Raw genomic sequence first — 20,471 nt, 5'->3', positions numbered from 1 at the left:
AGTGCGTCGAAGTTGTGTACTCGTACAAACCAAAGGCTTTCTAGTTTCCAGAGTGCATCACTTGCTTTCTAGAAAAGTCAACCTCTGTGCCTTAATTTCTACTTTACACCTTCTATGGAATTTTTACCTGATTAAATTGATTGAGATTACCTTTTACAACCGCATGATGTTGCAAGCCACCTTAGTCACAAATTGACTCAACGTTTGCAGATTTTGAATGAATGTGAAAAAACTAATTGGCTGGCTTGGATTGGCTGCAAACAAAAATAGCAAAGCCAGGCACTTTCAGAATCTAATTTGTCAGAAAAAGGGGCGTTTGCTTTATGTCGCCCAGTCAAGTACGTTCATGCGTTTCCATATCATTTTTGTTATCTTTTTGAGATATTTAAGCAAAGAACATTGTTTAATCAAAACAGCTGTCCGTCGTAAATCGATTTATTCACCGTCAACTCCTGGTTTACCTTCAAAAATTTGTTGTAAAGAAGGTCAAAGTGTTTTGTTTATATTTTCCGTCATATTTCAGATACCGGTAGCTTTAATTTACCTGACGACCCTTTGATGGCATAGTAGCAGATTAGATTCGTGGGACTAAGAATGTTCATAAATGCAAAAGCTTCTTCTGCAAACATCGATGCCTACCTCTGTAGCCTCAGTTTTAGCTTCCACAATGCTAAGTCATTGTTGAGCTTCTGCATCTTTTACATGGTGTTTATCGCTATACACAGCAGCGTTAATAAGGGAGTCCAAGAGGTAATTCTTAATCTGATTCACGATGATTTAAGGGCTCCGAAAGTTTCTATGGGAAGAGAACAGGTAATGAGCACTGCCTGCACCTTCTTTGCAGTTTTATTTTATTGCTATTTCATAGTTTTATACCCCGACCAAATTCTAGTTTTTTTACAGACTATTTATTCATTTTCCTAGCCCTTTTCTAGGGCAACTTAGAAACAACCACCTTCTTTGAGATAATGTCTGATTTTTAAAGTTGCGTTAGATGAGAGACACAGACATATCTTCTCAACGGTAACCATTGAATGACATGTTCAATATTCTCTCATGTCCACTGGGGTGTACCAGGTAAGCAATTTAACATAACAATCGCAAAGCAAAAATCAGCTTGACAACTTGAACAGACCTAGTACACTGGCCGTCTGGCCAGGGTTGCCAGATGGCCTTTTCTTAGGCCAAATTCCAGAAAACTGGCCTTTTTAAATTGCAGTTGGCCTAAAAAAATTGATGCAAATAAGGCCAGAAAATCTGGCCTTATTTGGCCCTTTTTATGGCTGCAAATTTTGACCGGTTTAGAAAGTATTATTTTAAGGAAATTCAATTTCTATTGTAATATAAAAGTGTCACTTACCATCACTTAGACTTTAGAGCCTGACCTATATTCGTTTTAATTTTAATTAGTGAGTAGAGACATAGGTAGAGAGTAGAGAATATGTTAGCGGTGGACAAGGTGGTTCTATTAAGTTGCACTTGCCGTAAACCGTAAAGTATACACTTGCCTTGTTTGTTAATGTGATGTGTTTGCATTCCATAATGTGCAATCTTGTCGTATTTTGTTTGCTGCTAAATAATTTCAAAACCGAGTATTAGTTTTAGTTCTTATGACATCTTAAACATATTGATTTCGTACTGGGTTGGTCTGTGAATAAGTTTATTATAAAAGCCTACGACAACACATTTCACTGATTGTTGAACACTCCACGTTTACTTCTGATCCGGTTTGCAATACGCAAAATGCTACAGAACGACAGGGAATCTTTGCATTCGTTTATTTTTGATTTTTGAGATTCGTGGTTTTAAACTTCTATACATCAAATAAGTTTTGATGTGAGTGTAGGCTATATTTTATATTGTTATTGCAAAATTGAATTTTATACATTCTTTAGTTGATACAAACAGTGTTTTATTTTAATAATTCTTCTGTAGTCATGTATAGCACTGAAAAGAGTTTCCAATCCTGTAGTTGTAGACATCCCTGGTAAATATACTCAATAAGACAAATTCATGCTTATTGCTTAGCTAGATGTTCCGAATAGCACTGTTCATGAATTGAAGTAATAATGGTTTCTAGTTTATCTGCTACTACAGTAATTTTTCATTAATCAAATTATGCAAACGAACCGGTTGTTATGCTCTGACAGTGCTAAATTATTATCTGTCATATTTGATCGTAAAATGGCATTTTCAAAAAATTATTTCAATTAAGTTGTTAGCGTTTATTTAGCCTTAGAAGTAAATAAAAAATTTGGCCTTTTTTTGGCCTTATTTTATAATGGATTTGGCCTTACTATAGCTTGAGTATCTGGCAACTCTGCGTCTGGCCACCATCACATTTGCGACTGGTCAGTAACCACATGCTAGTTTTGTGCGAATGTAATTATTCGTTGTTCATTGATTTTACGCCACAGTATTGGGTTGAATAGACGCAAACATTTTGAACTTTTGTCAATGGAACAAAAGATTTCTTGAAGTAAGTGTTGTTGGCCACACCAGACATCGCCACCAACGTAGAGAACAAGAATAAAACAGCTGTTGTCATGGTTCAGTGAGCACAATTAGTGGCCTCGCATACGGTCTGTTATGGGGAACAGATGCAGAATTGATAACCGGCTTTGAGTTGACTATCTATCATAACATTCTTTGAAGCACATGGGTTGCGAACGGCTGCCAAACGAGGCTTTCGATGAAAGCTCCGAGCGGAAACAAACTGTCTGGTGAGTGGTGAAACGACTGTTATTGATGGTGACTTCAAAAAGTCGCAAGGAAAAACTCTCGTTTTTATTGAGCTTTGGATATGGACTTTTATTGCTTGTTTATGTTTGGATATTTGGAGCTAGCCTTATCTCGGTTACAGAGCCTGACAGTGTTGTAGTTCTGTTTGCACTTGAAGTGTTGTTGTCTGGTAAACTGTCTTTAAGTAACTGCTTATTGCAATGAACTTCATGACAGTCATTATTTTTTGATTTTGGCACATTTACGCAGATAGAGTTTTGCTTTGTTCTTTTTACGCATCAAAATGAGATTAATAAAATATTGTTTTTTTCAAAATTAAATTGCCATCTATGCATTTCGATTGTTTGTCATCCGAACACTTGAACGGCGGCTTTCTTTGTGTGACTCATGTTAATGAAATCTCCTTCAGGTTCAAAGAATCAAAAGAAGTACTAGATCGACGAAAAGTGTGACTGATTGTACTTATATGGCCACAACTGATCGCTTGCTAAGCTGCCATCGCTGTATGCCAGCAGACATTGTCTCTTGCGAAAGGTTGAAGGCAATTAACTTGCATAACAGGTACAGATGTTAGCAAGAGTTCAATTTTGAGAGTTTGATAATGACAGTGTTTTGTTTTATCTCTTTCTTATACAAACAATGGCCCGTTTTCGATCACAATAGAACAATTTGCCGCCGTCCGTACAAAAACGAGACATTTGTTGACGTTTTATTTACGCGGGTAAGAACTAGCTTGACCCATTGGCAATATATTTGGGGTGATTCATAAATTGGGGAATTCAACAAACAAATCCGCCATTGATTCAACTCGGCGTGGAATTGAGGCAACTTTGAAGCTGTTGATCGACCTTTGAAAAAGCTCGTAACATAAATCACAACTTTTCTTTCCCAGATCGGATTTGAAGTAATGAGAAATAACGGGCGATTGTTGCGCCGGCAGACTGCAGGAAATTGTCTTCAATTCTACATCCTGTCTTCAACCGCACACAGGTTGTTTATGTAAACGTTATTTTCTCGTCTGGCAACATTGCGCGAAGACAACAAGTCCAAAGTTTATTTTTTGACTTCTCTGATTAACATCAAAACGTGCTAAGGTGGGTCGCACCTTTCAAGGCTTAGAAGTTCCGCTCAACATAAAAATTAAGCTTCTCTCGCAAACGTGATCTTGAACATGACTCAAGTTACCGGAAGCTGCCTGTCCCTATTAGAAGCTGACTATGTTTTTCAATCTTAAAGAATCTTTTAAAATCCTTACCAAATAAACAAAAATATACTCTTTACTTGTTTTTAATAAAAATAATTTAAGTGCGAAAAACACAAAACAAGTCGTGATAAGAACAATGGCACTAAAATACAATTACACTGGAGGTTTTTAGTGTACATTGAAACAGTTAAATTAATTTACACGTAGCAACTTGTGTAGCTTGTTGTAGGGGTTCGTTAAATTTACAACACAACTGGCGAGATAGGCAATACAAACAGATAATACTGTGAGTACATTGTCTTTAAGTTATAAAAAAATTCTTACACACAATACGATAAGCGACTAATCTCAGTGCAATATGGTACAAACACAAATGTTGGATGGTTCAAGAAAATGTCTTCGATCCCCACTTAGTGAAACAGTGGGACTTCCATCGACCATGGCAGCGAGACAGGTCGAGTGCATTTTGTCTCTGTTGAAACACGATGTTTGTTTGTCGTTGCAGCGTAGGTCGCTTTGTACGCTTCACACCGAACGCACAGCTCTGGGTCATATGACCTCATGAAGTGGTTGGCGGCTTCTGAAAGAGAAAATTAAATCAATTTAGACTTTGTGCCATACTTGCAAGCAAAATGAACATTAAACCATTAGAACAAAACCTTGAGAAATGTTTTTACAATAAATTTATATATTTATGTTTTGATTCAAAAAAAAAAACATTAAATTCCACAAGCTAACACAAATAACAGTTGTTAAAATTAAGAAAGTAGCAGCTGATATTTCAGCAATTACATTTACTTTGAACAGCTATTGAACTTGAATGAAAACTTAACATACCTTAAAATTTATAGTTTTTGTTGTCGTTTGGACTTCTGGTTGACATTTAAGTGTGCTTCTACCAGCAATTGATAGTATGAGTGTATTTCCTCTCATCTGGCGTTAGAATCCTCGAGGTATCGCTTGCTGGCTTGGCACAGTCAGTTTTCTGCAGCCGCATTTGTCCGAGCTTTCTTCAGAGACAATTCTGCGCCGAATCTAACTCATGCTACGTTGCAATCCTCGCTAGAAATCGGCACAGAAAGTGGCTGCTACAGTTCAACATTCAAAAAACGATAAGACATCGTTTTGTCATTTCAATGTTCTCACTTCTTGCTTGAAGCTGACATAATAATCCATTTGCCTTCAACGGCTTTTCAATCGAGTGAATAAATCCATATCATTCAACGTTTTTCTTTCTTTTCTGCTTCCGCTTTTGATGAGCTCAAGTCTGCGAGTGACTGGAAAAGCGACAGTCGTTGCTTTTATACTGGCTGAAAAGTCACGTGATCTCGACTCGCAACCGACTGCTCTTACACTCGGAACGAAATAACAACTTTCAACGTAAATAACCCCACGCGGTTCAGGAAAGTTGACTGGAGATGTTTATGCTCCTATCAGTTACTTCGTTAAGCAAATCAAAGTAAATACACTTTGGCCTGAAATGATTCTACTTTGAATGATTTTTTAATATCTTGGATCTTTGCTGAACAGTGAACAAGACGCTTGTTTCAAACTCATATCACATTCTCAAAGCTACTCGTATGACCTTAGTTTGCGTTTTGGGTGAAACAGAAAATGCTGCTCAAGTTTCACAACATTGAAGTAGTGGATACCATGGGGTTTTTGAGACAAAAATAAATTATTGTTTTCAATTTAGATAACTATAGTCTAAAAATAAACGTAAAATTTGAATTTGTTATTCTGCAGCGATAAAATAAAAGCCTTCTTAGTGTTTTTCTATATTTGTCTTGCTTGTGGTGTCACAAACAGACCAAATTATTTTTCTTTCGTGGCGAAGAAAGGAAATCCAGCCTTCTGCAGCAGTTTCGTTTTGCCTCTTTTTGTTTGTGTTTTCTTTTTCGTTCAAAATGCACTTTTACAACCGTTTACGCTCTCCCCAGACAGCAAAATCTGTCATTATAACATTTATTCAACGTTTGCAGACGTTGTTTCAATGTAGAAATGACGAATTTTGCTGTCTGGTACGGTGTCGTGCCAAGGATAGGCGATGCAATAAACAAGATCTGACCGACAACAACTAACGACCTTACGAGTCAAGATTGATTTAAAGAAACTTTAAAAATAAACCGCGTGTATTTTGAAACACAAACTGGCCATCTTGCTTGAAGCGTATCCTTCAAACCTTTGAAGTAAGCAACATTTTCTTCGTCAAATGTTTTTTTTTCAGCCACGAAGTAGGCTTGTAGGTTGAATGTGTACATCTGGACCCTATACATCTTCAACCTCCATGCTCATAAACTTAAGAAGCCACTTTTCGATTCCAACTAAAGCTATTTGATTAAATATAATTCTATTGAAGGTATTTAAAACGAACTATTTGATCGAAACAAATTCGTTAAGAATCGTTTGATTTGAAATAGAATGAAGTGAAGTCGTGACAAATAGTTTTGTGTCAAAACGAAACTTGGCACTTTGCCGAGTAATTGGCAAACCATTTCGTTTCGAATTTACAGCGAAACAAAATTATGTTTCTTTCGAAATAGTTTAGTTCGGAAGAGCCCCATAATATATTAATTTATTTACCGCGTAAGAACAAAACTAAAACAAATGACAACCTTTGCCGTTGTGAGATAACAACTGAACCAAACTTCCCAAAATGCAACGCCCCAAATCAGTCCACAGATCATCTCCTATTGGAGTGCCCAGTAACCAATCTTCAAGGAGGATACTTCAAAGCCCACCAATGCAACTATGTCCTCATGGATTGGCTAAATGAAAACCGCTTAGACTTATAGAGTGATACGAAACATCATCAATTTAATTTTAAGATCAGGAAGTTTTGCTGGCTTTAATCAAATTAAAAAAAAATCGAAAAAAATCTACGCTGTGTTGAAAACACCAGTTCAAGAGTGTGTCCTATTAGATGGCATCGAAGACGAGTTGAAAGCACAACATCGACTTCAACATAATAGCCTACTAACGCTCTTTATCGAACTCTATTAGTCTGGCAATTACATCAAAGCATTGTTACTCAAGTTTTTACCTGTAAAAAACGCTTTTTATTGTCCTTTTGTTGAGCAACAAAATGTATCAATTGCCACTGTTAGAGAATAAAGCAAAGTACTTGTCAAATGCACATTGATCCTCCCACAAATAACAGCCAAAAGAGTCTGTATAGCACAGTTGCAATAACAATTGGCAAGTTTCAGTCAGCTTTTGTTTGCTTTGAAGAGTTTTAGCATAAAAAGGCTTCGAAAGAAAAGTGACAGCTCAAAAGAAGTTCGCACGCTGCCAGAGCGTTCGTTGCTACTGGCGCGTGACGGTGTCTGTTTTACCGTGGGAGAGCAATGGTTTTGACAAATAAATTAGCAATTAATCAATTCCTCTACAAGTGTTCACAAAAATACACAATGCGTTGGCAATCTGTAACACGTTCTCAGTAGTCGTCAAGCAAAACTTATTCTCAAAAATTTTGCAGCTACTACATCGAGTTTACATAATCATCCTTCAGAACAACGTTTGATTATGAATTTTTAAGCAGTGCGTCGGCTATCTCTCAATCAGCTAATTCTCAATATTGGTTCTTATTAAAGTGTGGCATGGGATTTTGTTCCTTTGCAAATGTGAATCAATTGGCATTTTCAGTTGTGACGTATTTCGTTGCAATTTGGCTGCTGCAAAGTCACGTGACCTGATTGGCCACCTTGCTCTCACAGACTTGCTTCGCTCAAGAGTGAACTTCTCTCTTCAGCACCAGGTGCAACAGGAAGTGACATTTCTGAATTACAGATGTTAACTGTGAGAAATCTTAACATTTTGGGAGAGGTTGAAATCATGTAATTTGTAGGGTCGGGTGTAAAGCAATTCTTTGCAGATTCAATTTGTACACTTGAAGTTGAAACTTTTAATTTAGTGTTTCTTGCATACAATCTTTCCTGAAAGAAAAATAACTGTACGATGCAATGCTCAATAAGCGTGATTCTTCAATAGAAGGTTTTCATCTACTCCACTCGGTTTAGCCCTTGCCGACTTTGTAAACACAAAGTTTCTGCCATCACATATTTCGATTTATTTTGGAACATATTTGTTCGAACCTGTATATAGCATCACAATGACTGTTACCTTCAATAGAATAAATGTATACTGTATTCGGATTGAAAATCCTGGATGCATCGTTCGTTCTTGAAGGAAAACTTTCTTTGCTACAATAAGAAACTGCAAAAGTATGAAAAGAGAAGGGGAAATTTTCCCTCGTCATGTTTATACTTTTGACTGTTACTGAGGTAGGTACAGCTCAGACATAATGCATAGAAATCTGTAAAATTAAAGGTCAGAAGGTCAAACGATGCGAACATCAAGTCTGAGTTGTCACTTTTGCAACTGCGATAGCATTTTGGCAACAAATTAACGCGTGGCGACGGAAAGAATTATTGAAGCCACAGAAAGGAATTCAGACTGTTGACAGGTGACGAGCGCGCCAGACAAAGCGGAAAACTGTTGGGCGGCGAAGAACAAAGGAAGCGATTGGCAAACAGTTCATTTGATGTTATGTGTCACACGATTCAAAGCGACAGAGAAGAAATCACTTCAAATCAAATCTTGGTTGCTATTGATAAAACGTTTCTTTACCTCATAGTAATGTGAAAGTAACATTGTCTATCAGCCTTTGCATTGTGATATCACTAAAGATACATTATGATACTCAACTTGCGTTCACATATATGATTGTTTAGATCAGGGGTTCTTAACCTTTTTTCCCTTATTACCCATTTCTGTCCAGATCAAAGTCCCATTACCCAAAATTTAATTTTATCTATTTTGACATATTAAAAATATAAAACAGCGTTATTCAACAAAAACAACGTTTAATGCAAACAAGGACATCAATAGTGTCAGTGAGACATTTGCTCTTGTTTTATGTGTAGCCTACAATCGGTGCAATATTTGGTGCGATTTTGAATAATTATTGCACAACGCAAATCTGACTCCAGATCTAACAGCTTGTCTGCTAGACATGCCACCCTGTTCTGAAACATTGTATTTGAAATATCCGTCTTCAATCCTTGTTTATGTTGCATCTCAAGAAATTCAGTAACCTCTGGTAAGAAACACACAAGCCGAATCAACATGTTTCTATTTGAGAGCCAGCGTGCAGAAGTATGAAACAACAGAAAATCATACTCCATTTGCTTATCTTGACATAATTTTCACAAGAGTCGTGTATTAAGGCCACTCGCTTTTATATAGTTCATAACTTTAATAACACAATCAAGTGCTTGCGTGGCTGTGACATAGTTCTTGAACAATCGGAAACTTCACTCTGTCAATCTCGGTGACCGAGCCTGCGTCAGTGGTTCAAAGCCTCGACTAGTATGCGAAACTGCAAGGAGCTCTGCAAGAAGCTTTCCCAGTCAGAGGATAAAGATTCAATCAATCAATAGTGTTGTTGCGAAGATACCGAACAAACACCATCAGTTGAGAAAGATTTGCAACATCAACAGACTCATCAAGCTGTATTCCAAACACAGGAGAAGCTTTGATATTTGTGATGAGTTGTGATTTGTTTGTTACATCTATAATTCTAAATATTCTGGTTCAGCTGATTACCCACCTGCTATCCTGAAATTACCCACATGTGGGTAATTACCCATAGGTTAAGAACCACTGGTTTAGATAAAGCCCAAATACGGCGCGGTGATAATATCCCACGCGGAGGTGTTTGATCGAAGTTGGGTCGTTTAAAGTAAGGGCTGAAACAATTTTGTTTAAAGTTTATGTTTCCTTGTCTATGCTAACTTACATTGTTCTCTTGATGAAACATTTCATCTCCACTAAAGTTTCGTATAATTGAGGGCATGAGTGACGACCAAGAGGCATTTTTGAAATTTTAAGTTAACCCAACAATTGTGGAGAATAATGGTCACAGCGAATTTCCTTGTAAAAATTTATTTCGTAAATGGATTGTTTTCATAACAGCCTGTATCTAGCATGCGTATCGTCTCATGTGAAGTTTGCAACAGGTCAGCGAAACTTTGCTGCAGTTATTTTTTTCCAAAAACGTTTCCTTGTGACGTCATATAGCTCTTAAGTTTTAATCTCAATTATTGTGCTTTATTTATGCAAGTTCCGGCAAAAACAGGAAACAGTTTTAACAAGTGTCGTCCGAAACTTTATCATTATAATTGGTTAGACCTTTCACTGACAGCGTAAACAAAATCTTTTGAAAATGCAGTGTTTGAAAACAAAATAAAAATTTAGTTTCGAAAGATAATTTCTTAGTCATGGTTTGCTTTTGATTTAATTTCCTCGAGAAAATTTTTCTCCCAAATACGCTTTGTTTCGAATCTGTTTGCTTTCATTGTGTTGCCATTTCTCAACTTGAAAATCACTCCGTTTTGTAAAAAAGAGTAACTTCCTGGCTGGATTGGACCACTTAGCATTGCACCGCTTAGTATTTTTAGCTATATTTCCACCTGAGAAGAGTTCATAAAGGAATGACCGACTGGGATAGAAAATTTTTTGAGAAAGATCCAATATTGCCAACCTTAGATAACGCAGGCACCCCAGTTATTGTCAAAATTGTTTTTTTTTCGTATCTAGGCTTATGGCCGGCAATAGAAAATTTAGATTAAGTGGCTTGGCAAGGAGGCCAATCTTCTTGTCCACCTTCAGACATATCATTTAGTGTCTTGCCAAAGACACAGCCACATGTTCTTGAGCGGTGTCGAACCGGTGCCTGTATGGACGTCCTACTGGAGTTCTATTCTTGTCACAATGATGACAAAGCAAAGGATGTACTGCAGGAATGAAAAGATTAATTTTAAACAGATTTACGAACAACGATTTATGAAAGTCATTAGCAGGGCACTGATGACCGTTAAAGAACTTTTCGTCACTATATTACCACAATTTCCTTTTGATTCATTAACAGATTACGTTTGTTTTGTTGAAGCATATTAGTTTTCAGAAGGCATATAGGCCAAATTAACAAGGGAGGGAAACAAGTTGACTTCTCACCAGGGCCGGATTTACCAATAGGCTAGGCAGGCTGAAGCCTAGGGCCTCAACGTCCAGGGGCCTCGAAATTCGGTTTCGAAGTATGTAATTCTTTTAAAAACTTTACAAGTTTAAACCCTACCTAAACTATTATTATACAGTACGGTATATCAAGCTTTTCAGAGTAGAAAATTCTATACACAAATTGGTGATTTTGGAAAGTTACAGTGCCATCACCAATGCTCTCAGTCATTTGCACTCCAATGTAAGTGAGAAGGGTGATACCAGATTTCATGCTAACAACCTTTTGCAAAAAATGGAAAAATTTGAATTTGTGTTTATGTTGCATTTTTGGTCCAGAGTGCTAGGTCGTTTTCACAGGGTTAGCAAAGCCCTTCAGAAATCTGAATTGTTATTAAGCAGGCTACTTGAGTAGGCCTACTTGTGCCGAATTGTAGGCTACAGTTCATTTGTAGACTTTCTAAGCGAAATTAGAGATGCGCATGATCAGCAAGCAAAAGCAACCTTTCCGAATATTAACTACAGAGCTGTCACTAGGAGACAAAAAAATGCACCTAACGCTTTAAGTGAACTCTCTTCAAGGGAAAGGTTTAAAATAAATTCCTTTATCCCTATGCTCGACGCACTTGAAGCCAATTTAAGAAGAAAAGCTAATGTGTACAGTAATATTGCAGAAATGTTCCCCTTTCTTGCTAATCTGAATGCAACTAAGGTAGAAATTGTAGGCTAAGAGGCGTAGAACTTTTAAAGGAAGCGTATCCGAAAGATGTTGACCCGAAACTTACGGATGAACTTCTACATTTTCATTTGTACGTGAGACAAACACAAAACCAAGGGCTTACCGGTACAGAAGAGCAATCTATTTTCTTGTCTCATGGAGACCTTTATGAAATTATGTGCGAGGAAAAAATTAACACAGCCGTTCCTAATGTGAAAGCAATATTAAGACTGTTTCCAAGCTTAATGGTCACTAACTGCTCAGGAGAGAGATCTTTCTCAAGGCTCAAAAGCATCAAAAATAAACTGAGATCGATAATGTCTCAAGAAAGGTTGTCCGCACTGAGCATTCTGTACATTGAGAGTGACAAACTTAAACAGATAACTTAAGATGAACGTTTGCATGATTTTGCTTTGACAAAAGCTAGAAAAAAAATTTGGTAGCCTAGTCTTACTCTATTTTATGGCTGCAACTATTTCTTATGTCCTCGTAAATAAACTTTACAATTATTGTAACGGTTGTTTGATCAAAGAAATTAAAATTAAAAGCAAAACTGCCTTGACTAAATTTTTATTCTTTTAATTAAAAATTTGCACCCATGAATGTGGAAAATGAAAAGAACGAAGAGTTAATGCACTCATATTTTTAACATTAAGCAATGACATGTAATGTTGTTTAGAGAGAAATTCTGAGCTCAAAATTAGGGAGGGCCTCACAAATGGAATAACCTAGGGCCTCTCATGGTCTAAATCCGGCCCTGCTTCTCACATATCAAATTTGCCCTGGCTCGCTGGAGATAAAGCTGCGTTCCAAATTTTGACATCATTCCAAGTAGGGTTAGAAAACAAGTTTACTTTAACCTACTTTAACCTCACTTGGAATAATCTTAAAATTTAGGAACGAAGCTTTATCTCCAACGAGCCAGGGAAAGTTTGATGTATGTCTAAATTCAACAAAGTTGTGAGAAAATGTTGCAACGAAAATTAAATCACTAGACCACCAGACTTGATCTTAAAGTGGCAACTGCTGGTCTCACAGTATGACAATCTGATGTGGAAAATGAACGATAGCTTCTTTGTGATCATGACATGTAGCTTCCACGTAGCTGACATGGAATGTTGCAAAATGGTTTGTACAATATTTACTTATCCCACGTTCTGTATATCCCTTCACTTGAAATTTGTCATAAAGAGTCCATACCATGTATAGGTAAATATCTTCTTTGCTTATTTAAATAGACTTGGTGAGAATATAATGTAAGCAAAGAAAAGTATTTTATCAACAAGACATTCCTATAACATGGAATGACAGGAATTTTCCATATTTGTTCATTTTCATGTCGTTTTCTACTGCAGTGTCATGCAAAAGTTAGAGGCGATTTCTGATACTTAGACACTGGAAATATTTTGTGAAATATTCTACAGTAAAAGTAAAACTTTTGTCATTCATTAAACAGAATAACTGATTTGAAGACCAACTTAGTAGCAGATCAAGACAACAGTAAAAGCATGCAAGCTTTCAAGAAACCCATTTTTGTAGTTTCATGCTAAAGGTGAAACTATGAAAGATGAAGGAAGTATAGATTTGAATGGAATGGGAAAATTTTCAGAAAACGGAATGAAAGATTTTGTTAAATGGAATGAAAAGTATTGCAGAATATGGAATATGGAAAACTTTTTTTCCATTTCATGTCTTGCCTTGCTTGTAAACAGCATTCTAAATACAACGCAGAAATACAATCCGCGAAACAGCAATGTCTGCACAATGACTCAAACTTTTTCTACCGTTTTGTTTGCGAACAGGTCGAGCACACGCCATGGTCGAGCACTAGTATTGAAACATAAAGAGAAACCAACATAGTTTTGAACAGTTTCATTTCTTTGCAGTTGTCCAGACGTACATTATGTGATGAGGCTGTTTGTGTTTATTGTTTCAAAAGTTGGAATTCTTGTTATCTCTATTTTCATGTAAGTTATGGAAATATTGTGCTTTCTATTTTGGGAATCCTTAATTTGTTTAAGTTGGACAGAACAATGTAAATGTTTCCCAAACTTTTCCAGATTTCGATCCATGCCTATGAATAATATGACGTGGAAGAAAAAGGAAAGTGTAAACATATCAAAACGTGAAATAAAAGCTTAAAGATAAAAACACATTTGATATGTTTGTCAATGTTTTGGCACTTTGATTGGGGGTACGTGGCTTAAATTAATATCAACAAAAGTGTCAATTTATTGCCAAATGTTGACTTGTTAACTAACTGTAAGTTGGTTTTGATACATGTCCAACATCATGCAGTGGTTTTCTACGTATTGTTAATTTGTTACAGTAGCGAGTAGAGTCCGCAACGACGAAGTATTGAACTTGTTTCGCTTTCAAGCAACACAACAGGCTACGTGGTAAATTGTTTGAACAGTGTCGTAGCTTTTCATTGATTCTCTTGTAAAACTTTCTACCTCACGTGGACCAACCACCCACAATGTCACTACATACTTCCACCACGCTAATTATAGTCACAAACCCATATCAGGATGCGTTCTATAAATATTTTGAATCATTGATGCGAACGTGATAAGCATTACCAATACCAACTTGATCGCAGGGATTCTTTAGAAGTTTGCCGCAGTGTTGAACATTTCTTTGACAGAAACCGAAATGTTATCACGGATGCTCAACTGTGGTTGTTGTCTTTTTGTGGTATTTTTACACAAGAAACAAATATTCGACCACTGAGGTGAACTACTTGACAACTGCACACGACGCAGCGTCTTATAAAAAGGAGGAATCATTTTTACATTCAACCCAATTTCTAATTGTAACAATTTTTTCTCAAAGAACGTAATTTAATGAAAATATTGTTTTTGCGTCTGTAGGTATTTTGTCAACGTAACCGTTTGATTCTTGATGTAGGTCTAGCCTACTATACACATCAACCAAAGCTGGGTGGCCATCGAGTGACTAACCAACATATCACTTTGAAGGATCAAGCAACTGAGAAAGCACACCACGCGTCAAGTCAGACAGCTTTATCGCGAAGAAATCGGTGGGAAAGTGATAGTGTGGTTCTTTTCTTCATCAATTCCTTTCAATTATTCGATCATCAATCACTCTCAATGGGTCGTAGGGATGCGGTCCTCTTTTACCGCCCGCTTTGTCCCTGTTCAGCCGCTACATGGTGGTTAGGAATCTTCCCATCATTGAGTAGTGTTCATCAAGCCAGACAAACCTTCCCTTTCTCCTTTGCGATCAATTGGGAAATTCCAGCAATTCCGTAGCACAACTAAGCCCAGTTCATTTTAATATTTGAAGTGGTGAACTCATCTAAACTTATGTAATTTTCTTTGGAAACTTTGTTTTGTACATCTAGGCGACAATGCATCTGTGTTGTTCCAAAAAGCATGTTTAAGATATTGCGGTCCGGAATAGAATATGGATAACAATGGAAGAAGATAGAAAAATATTTTTTTTTTGAAAGGTGACAAAAATACATTTCTTCAAACAAACCATGTGATGTTTTGCATTGAAAAGTAAACGATGGAAAAACAAGAAAAAGTTTCCACGCGTCATGCTCAAATAAACACACTAAATACTGATGTGTTATGTTGGAATGCAGTTTCCAATCACGTTTGAAACATTTTGAACGAATCCGAGTCATTTGAGTTTGCGACGTGAATTTACACGTGCCACATTATTTATGCAAACTGTCTATGACTCAAAGACCTTTTGGTCGTGGCTTCTCACCTGAAGTCGGCAGTAACAACAATAAAATGTAGTGCCACTTGACTTTGCAAGGGGGTTGTCAGATGTTTGGAGAGGGTTGGGTGTGGTTGTTTCTGGAGCAATCTTACATCTGAATATTGTCTAACACGAAACTTCAGGTAGCTTGTATTTTTTATTTTTGCGTAGGTAGTGCAAATCCTTTCCTTGTTAGTTTTTGCTATAGCCTAAATGTAGCCTAGGCTACTGATGGTACTAGGTGTGGAGGAGAGTTTGTGGTACGCCCGAAAATGTTTGTTAAAAACTTCTCACAATGTTTGAGAAGCATGAAAATACTACCACTAATCCTAGATAACAAATCAACCGGTTTTTATATTGACTCAACGTCTGCAAACGTTGAATCACTGCAAAACCGGTTGATTTGCTGTCTGTGTTGGGTGGAAAGTACACTGTTAAAAAATTTTACTGTCCTTTGGACAGGCAGCAAAATAACTTCCTAAGTAGTAATTTTATTTACTGTAATGGAAGTATTTTTACTTCCGTTGACAGTCATATTTTTAATGTTTCTGATCAGTAAAAATACTGCTCTGGATAGTCATTTTTTAAATGTTTCTGATCAGTAAAATTACTGCTCTGGATAGTCATTTTTTAAATGTTTCTGATCAGTAAAATTACTGGTCTGGATAGTCATTTTTTAAATGTTTCTGATCAGTAGAATTACTGTTCCGGATAGTCATTTTTTAAATGTTTCTGATCAGTAAAATTACTGCTCTGGACAGGCAGCAAAATAACTTTCCGAATAGTTTTTGTGACAAACGGCATTATGAGAGTAAAATGACTTTCTCTACAAGTAAATATTACACACGTGCATTTGCAGATATAAATTTATTGTGTACAGCAGACCTCACTGGCGACAATGTTTCACAATATATCTCTCAAGATGTTACAAGTATAGCTATTTGTTTGATGTTTCACGAACACGTGAATTCGCTTTTTTAACTGCAGAGTTCAGCCGAGGCTATATTTCGGCGAAGCATGAAGCAGCAGCGACTGAACAGTGAATTTCTTGACTTGCTTCAATCTTCATAACAAACATCCCTGCCGAAGCATGACCTCGTTGCACAGTCGGAGTAGTTAAGGGTGCACATCTCACTTTTTCTTGTCATGACGGATGACCCCAATGCGAGCAAAGTATCTGAGGAAACAACACAAGTTATATCAGTGGATCTTTTCAAATTTGACCGTGATATTTAGCAATGTTTGTAACTACACCACAATACCATCGTGTAGTGAAACCTTCAAATTGATCAGAATGCGTTGTCACTTCCACAAACCTTAGAATAATCGTCATCCTCTGGAGTTGTGGCTTGGAACTTGCGTACATAACTAGTATTAACAGTTTAACACCTCTAATAATCAGTCTTGATGGCCGAGTGGTCTAAGACGCAATCCCTCCGGTAATGGGTGCAGTTCTTACTAGCTGCAGTAGAGAGACACTGTCAAGAACTTCGTGGATTTGAATCCCACTCCAGCCAGACCAGCTTGTCACTGGTATGAATGACTTTGTGAAGGAGGGAGTTCCATTATTGTTATTCCTTAGCTCATACATAAACAATTAAACACATTACAGGTTTACATACCTCTGTATAAACTCCAGACTTGCAGCTGCACTATCTGGATATGACATTGCAAAGACGTAATATGAGCAGAAGAAGTAAGCCAGCGCTACAAAAAAACGACTTGGTTTCCATTGCAAGGTTGCCTTCGATGAATACGAGAAACTTCACTGCACTGGCAAGAGTGGGCCCTGCAGATGCAATGAGGCACAAATGAAACTACGAAGACTGAAATTAGTGCATATTTACATTTACCAACTTCATATTTAGGTGAGCAATTCAAAAGTTCACTTGTACATCAGTCAAAATTGTACAAACGCTCATTCACAACTTACCAAAACACACAATTATTGGATGCTGGTAAACGAGTTTCTTCAAACTGGGAGATAGCTGAATCCTACAAATTGAATTTAACATTTTTAAGATATTGAAATAATACAAACATTGTCAAACACTCATATAGCCGCACTCTTATCGCTAAGAAGGCAATGAAATAGAATTTATTAGCATGGTGTTCATATCACACAAGTTATATATAAGCTATACATAAATTTGCAAAGTATGTGTCAGATGTTCTTCCGGGAATGGGAAGGTTGGGTATTAAAAAATCTGTGTTTGCAAGTAAATAATAATAGATGTACGTTACCTCAAAGCATTGATAAATCGCTGAGCAATCTTCTTTAAAATATGTTGTAATCAGTTCCACTAATCCCACTGAGATGGCAAGTTGTCTCCCAGCCGCCAGTTGTCTCCCGGCACATCATAAATGCACAAGGATAATATCCAAGTATCAAGTTATTCAATGAAATGAAATACAACACATGCTCAGGAAAGCATGAAAAAACCTAAATTGGTTTAAAACATGTATTATGAGACGTTGTCACGAATAATACCGGTAATAAGTACTGGTCCTCTTCCTGTAGCCTAATGGGGATTTTTCCTTCTTGATCTTTGGCCAGGGCTGAGGGTCTATCGTTTACCACCCTGGACCTTCTGCTCAAATTATTCATGCTGGTCACACACGAAAGATCAGCCTACCACAAGTTTTATCACCACAGCTGGATAAACCACTCAATTATTTAGTTCTCACTTTTTAACAGTCCTGGGCATTGACTAGGCCTATAAACTGCAACTGACGGCAGATGTTTCACTCTGAGGTAAAATGGAGTTGCATCTCTAATGTCGTTACTCCCTGGCTACTCATGGGCAAGGCGTAGCACCAGATATGGCAGATATACTCTTTAGCTAGGGTCACAGCTTGTTTTTTTAAAACTGTGTAGGCTACCAAATATTTTCTCATTTTGAAGACAGTTGCAGCAGCCATGCCTAGTAATCTTTTGGCAGTGGCTATTTGACCGGCGCCGGTCTTTGAATCTGAAACACTATTTGACCGGTCATGACATCACTATACAGGCACCTTTTTCTTTTTCTCTTACAAAGTAAAAGACGAAAAGCGCGTATATAAGTTCTAAATTCGACAATTTTATTCAACTTGATCCGTGGCGCGTGCGATACTTCGCCGACTCCTATTCTAGAGGGAATGAGTTCGATACTACCCGGAAGCATTCTTTTTTTTTTAACTAAATTTTGACCCAAAGTGCATTTTGTAGTCAACTTTTAATTTGAGTTGCATTACATTTACATACCATTACCATTTTTTTAAAAGAAGCATTGTATATAACTAACTTGTTGAGAGCAAAAGTGTAATGCTTCGTTCGGCACACACGGTCACATCAATCAATCATTTTATTTTTGTCATTAACGCGTCCGGGACGAAAAAGATACTAACTACAAAAATCGATATAGACCTACCAGCACATTAATGAACGGGAAAAAGTGGTAAAACCTTGAAAGGTTTAAAACGTGCCTGAATGAAAAATTATGTAGTAGGCTATATATCAGTAGTTAGCACGGCCACAAACGGAAAATTACCCAGAGAAATTCTCAAATTCCAGCAAATTAAAAAAACTCTAACTTTATTACTCACATTTGAGAAGACATACGGTAAGAAATTGGGCTGTAGGCAACTGAAATTAAAAATTGACTACAAAAATGCACTTTGGGTCAAAATTTAGTTAAAGAAAAAAGAACGCTTCCGGGTAGTATCAAACTCATTCCCTCTAGAATAGAAGCCGGCGAAGTATCGCACGCACCACGTATCGAGTTGAATAAACTTGTCGAATTTAGAACTTATACACGCGCTTCTCGTCTTTTGCTTTGAAAGAGAAAAAGGTGCCTGTATTAGTGATGCAAGCCGCGCCGCACCGCGAACGCGGCCGCTTTTGACTTTTTCGCCGCGTGCCGCGCCGCGTGGAAGGTTGAAATGACAAAGCCGCGCCGCGCGCCGCGTAAACTTTCAAGAAATTAATTTTTCGTAAACGTAAACTTTCAAGAAATTAAACTTTCGTAAACGTAAACTTTCAACTTTTCAAGAATCAGCTATGAAACTTCAAATTTAAATTGGAAACACGGATCAGTTATTTTTCCCTTCGGAAACCCTAAGATGGAAAGCTATGCAAATGCAAATTGCAAATGGCTTGCAGTTGACAGGGTTTTAGGGCTTGCTTGTCAGGGAAGCTGTACGAATGTTTTTGGTTAGTAGCCTAGCTGATAAGCTCAGTTACCAGGCTATAGGCCTAGCGCAACTACCGCATTATTTACTATATCAGTTAGCCCAGTGAGTTCAGGCTATAAGTTTTACTCTTGTGTGTGTAGTTCATATAGCCACTGGCATTATAATTGCATTATTGCTTACAAAAAGTGTTCAAAAGTCCTGATACTGGATCCAGGAACATTCTATTTGTCTTAGTTTGTATTATGTCTTAGAACTTAGATGCATTGCTGATAAGAGAATATGATCTGGTTAGCCTGGCCAATTAGTGCACAACTGTATTGGTACTAGGTTACCAGTTATATGCCATGGATGCTTTTTCCTACAATTGACTTTCTAAACAATAACTCGTTAAAATATTTTTTTTTAATTTTGTAATTTGCGGTGTGCGGTGCGGTGCAGTGTCAAAGTTCCAGATAAATTGCGGTGTGCGGTGCGCGGATAGATGAGTCAGTTGCGGTGCGGTGTGCGGATAAAAATTTTGGGTTCGCTGCATCTCTAGCCTGTATAGTGATGTCATGACCGGTCAAATAGTGTTTCAGATTCAAAGACCGGCGCCGGTCAAATAGCCACTGCCTAATCTTTTTATAGTACGATTCCAACACTGGATCTTCCAATCCAGAGTCCGAATGCTAGAAGCTGCTACTACAACAGAGCTCGACTACTTCAACATTGTGTGTTCAGTAGGCTACAATACAGGTATACTGGGAAGATGTGTTAGGTAGTTCTTCACATTGACTCAGGGGTGCAGTGGTTAGAAAATTGTAGGGAGGGGGCAGAGCCTCACTGCATTGACTGACAGACCGACCTGCCTGATCTAAGTCATTGTTGTTCAGTGCATATTGC

The 20,471-nt window shown here is 37.4% G+C and overlaps 2 long non-coding RNA genes across 2 annotated transcripts; both read right to left on the bottom strand.

Moving 5' to 3' along the window:
- Positions 1-4,013: 4,013 nt before the first annotated feature.
- On the bottom strand, positions 4,014-5,207 carry LOC145784631 (uncharacterized). The gene is made up of 2 exons (XR_014291024.1): positions 4,784-5,207; positions 4,014-4,526 (listed from the first exon to the last, which is right to left on the bottom strand). It is a non-coding gene; the product is annotated as an uncharacterized LOC145784631 (long non-coding RNA).
- Positions 5,208-16,296: 11,089 nt separating this feature from the next.
- LOC145784897 (uncharacterized) lies at positions 16,297-17,933 on the bottom strand. The gene is made up of 4 exons (XR_014291069.1): positions 17,661-17,933; positions 17,350-17,411; positions 17,039-17,205; positions 16,297-16,593 (listed from the first exon to the last, which is right to left on the bottom strand). It is a non-coding gene; the product is annotated as an uncharacterized LOC145784897 (long non-coding RNA).
- Positions 17,934-20,471: the final 2,538 nt, after the last annotated feature.

The sequence above is a fragment of the Aplidium turbinatum genome, chromosome 15, assembly GCF_918807975.1.
Source record: "Aplidium turbinatum chromosome 15, kaAplTurb1.1, whole genome shotgun sequence".
NCBI classification, from domain to species: domain Eukaryota; kingdom Metazoa; phylum Chordata; class Ascidiacea; order Aplousobranchia; family Polyclinidae; genus Aplidium; species Aplidium turbinatum.
This window is presented reverse-complemented; position numbering and strand designations above follow the sequence as displayed.